A 3882-nucleotide genomic window follows, 5' to 3' on the forward strand; every position below is an offset into this window, starting at 1 on the left:
AAATAAATAAATAAATACCCCCCCACCCCCTTGCAAATACCCTTTTAATGCACTTTATTTATTTATTTATTTATTACAGATTAGTCTCGATTATAAGGAGAACCTCATTGTAAGGAGAAAAACACCATAATTTTTTATTCGGTGCTTTTCTGAACAGGTATAAATAAGATTTATTCCATTTTAATATTTTAAGCACATAAACCTTTCTGTGTTTTCACTGCAGGAAAGTTTTCTGGCATCGGATAAGGAAAACATAAATCAGAAAAGCCTTTATTTACAGAACTGGGTCACCGAGATGCAATTACCTATTAGTGTTTGTGCACTACTCCGTGCTCGAGCTCCATTAGCAAACACAGAACTCAGCAATGTTGTCCTGCTCTTCTAAAAAGCTCTGTACAGCTGCAGCGCTGCTCTTCAGCTCAGTCCACACTCACACACAGCTTCATTTTTACCCAGCATGCACCACACACGGTACTGCATCACAACCACTTCTCATCTTTACAACTATTTAGCATTGTATTGGCAACAAAACATGATTCCTCTAATGGACTCCCTCTTAAGGGACTGACTGTAAGATCACAAGCATGTAACATCTCTTCAGGAGGCAAAAACAAGGTTTCAAAACAAAAATACAGAGAAGTCTGTAGGGAAATTTCCACATAAAAAAATCACCTTTTAAAAATTCAATTACATTCATCAGTTTATAAATGTGTATTTTATTGTGTTTTTTACACAATGAAATAATTTGTTTGCATAATGGTTTCACACGTAGTCCATAAATTGTACACATTTTTGACATATTTTTTTATTTATCCACATTGTTCATTAATTTTCCATTTTAATTGATTTCCATTTCACATTTTCCCTATTTAGTTTTTATATATTGCATGGGGTTTTATTTTTTAAATGTAATTTATTTTTATTTTATTTTTTGTTTTACTATTTTTACATGTTTTTGATGCATTTATATATATATATATATATATATATATATATATATATATATATATATATATATATATATCTGGAAAAAAATAAGAGACCACTGCAAAAGTTTCTTACGTTTTTTTCTTACAGGTCATGTATTGGTGAGATGAACAGTTTTGTTTCATTTTTTTGTGAACAACTGAAAATATTTCTTCTCAATTCAAAATATTTTTTAATTATTTAGAGTGTATATTTAAAGGAAATATATTGGTTTTTACACAATGAAATAATTTGTTTGCATAACCTTCATGTGTAGTACATATTTTCTACACATTCTTTGACACATTTATTTATTTATTTATTTAGTTTCACATTGTTATTTCACATTGTTCAGTAATGTTCAATTTTAATTGATTTTCATTTCACCCCCCGCCCATACAGTATATACATATTTTACATATTGCATGGGTTTATATATATATATATTGTTGTTGTTTTTGAAATGGGTTTAATTTTTTAACTGTTTTTCTTTGTTTGTTTTTAACATTAGTCATCTTAGTCAGGCTTTCTTTCTTTATATTTTTCCCCTTGCTGTCTCCCCTCTCTCTCTGTCTCTCTCTCTTTCTTCTCTCTCTCTCTTCTCTGTGTGTGTGTGTAGTCTCTATAGGTGGTCCTTCATCATGTTTTTATTCCAGCACTCGGGATCAATAAGGGCCTGAGTGCCAGACGGCTGTGGAGATAAGAGGTAAAGATGAGGGCACGGGGTGCCATGGTGCCCTCGCTGACTTTGTTATCTCTCACCAGGTCAATGCACATCACTGACCAGCATTTTTTAATCCCTCTAACCACACACATTCTCATTCCAATAACCTCCCCACCATCCATTACTAAACAAGTGTGTGTGCGTGTGTGTTTGTATGCGTGTGTGTTTGTGTGTATGTGTGTGTTTGTGTGTGTGTGTAGAGAGATAACTCCACATTACTCTACACTAACATATTACACAGAGCTTGTGCACATACACTCTCTGTTCAGTAATCCTGTTCGTAATGAAGCAGAAAAACCAAAGCTGACTAATTAGAAACATTAGTGCTCGTGAAGGAAGTGATAAACACAGACACAGAAGAGAAATCTTCATACATAGCCGACACTACATGCTATGATTATTCACTCATTCCAGCATTTTAATTAAGAAAAAAAAAGAAGCTGGTGGAGGCATAAGGGTTTATAGCTGCTATAAATGGACCTGAGATGGACATTAGATGGATCTGTAAATGGTGCAGTCGGTCTTGGGTTTGATCCATGAGCTTGGCTGTGTGGAGTTTCTTTGCTTGGTCTGATGGGGTTTCATCAGATTCTCCTGGATAAAAAGAATGATGTTTATTAACAAGTTCAAAACTGTAATAATTGCTGTGGTATATGATGGGGAAAAAACCTTTAGGAAACGAGTCAACTTTAACTACACGCTTCATGTCGGAGCATTTGATTATTATTTTCCATTCCATGAACTTCTTAAATGACCAAACTCCTGTTTTTGGACTTTAGAAGTTGAGGTCAAAGCACAGAGTCAGCCATGATGCAGCACCACTGGAGAATGGAGGATTAGGGGGCTTGCTCAGGGGCCCAACAGTGGCAGCTTGGCGGTCCTGGGGCTTGATCCTTTGAGCATTAACCCAAAGCCTTAATCTCTTAATCTAGCCTTCTTTGTCAGTGTTGTTCCCATGTGTGTTGTGCCATGCCTGCTTTCCCACCACATCACCTGTTTCCCATTTACCTTAATGTTCTGTCCTATATATACCTGTCTTAGTCAGGAAGAAGGTGGCTCCATAGGTACAAAATCCAGACCCAAATGCAGAGATAAAAGTTATTAATAAAATAACAAAACTACAGACACATGGAAGAAATTTCTATTAGGAAGGAAAATCTAGGTGACTAAAATACCAAATAACAAACACAAAACAGAAAACAAACGGCAGAAACCAGGTAATAAAAAATAAGAACTCGGCAGGTATATACAGGGAAGGTAATTATGTTGTCTTTGTCACATATACATTACTGCACAATGAAATTCTTTATTTGCATATCCCATTCTTGGAGGTTTGGGGTCAGAGCACAGGGTCAGCCATGATGCAGCACCCCTGGGGCAGGGTGGGTTGGGGACCTTGCTCAAGGGCTCAGCAGTGGCAGCTTGGAGGTGCTGTGGCTTGAACTCCGATCTTCCAGTCAATGACCTAGAGCTCTAACCACTTGAGCTACCACCAAGCTTGTGAGACATAAGGAACAGAACTGACGGCAAGAAGTCTTTATTATCGCCACATATACACATATACTCCACAGTGGAATTCTTTCTCTTTATGTATCCCAGCTGAGGGAGTTGAGGTCAGAGCGCAGGGGCAGCTATGATACAGCACCCCTGGAGCAGGGAGGTTTAAGGGCCTTGCTCAATTGCCCAACAGTGGAGCTTGAACCCCGATCCTCTGCGCAACAACCCAGAGTGAACCATCACTGCCCCAGGTGTGTAGAGGCGGGACAGGGAGGAAGATTTGGGTGGTTTCCTTACATTGTCCTTGTCCTTGTGTTTCAGTTTTAGTTTTGTTAATAAAGCATTGCTTTTATTTTATCCAGCACATGGGTCTGATTCCCTGCACAGATCTGGCCTCCTGACCGTTACAACTGGCTACCCTGCATCCGTCCCTGTGAACTTGTTGCTATAGAAACAATAATGTATAACAATCAGCGTATTAATATTCTAACCCAACCCTGCGATTTGGAGCGGTATTAACTAATTTAGTCAAAAGACCAATCAGAATAGCAAAATTTTGCCGGAAAATTTATCCTATAATCGCCTGATCGGATAAAACCGGTGCTTCAGTTTAAAATTCATGACACACTGACAGGAATTAGAAACATGAAAGGTGAAAGACGAGTCCTGTCGTTGGTCAAATCTACCCTTCCTGT

This window comes from Hemibagrus wyckioides, linkage group LG17, assembly GCF_019097595.1.
Source record: "Hemibagrus wyckioides isolate EC202008001 linkage group LG17, SWU_Hwy_1.0, whole genome shotgun sequence".
Lineage (NCBI taxonomy): Eukaryota > Metazoa > Chordata > Actinopteri > Siluriformes > Bagridae > Hemibagrus > Hemibagrus wyckioides.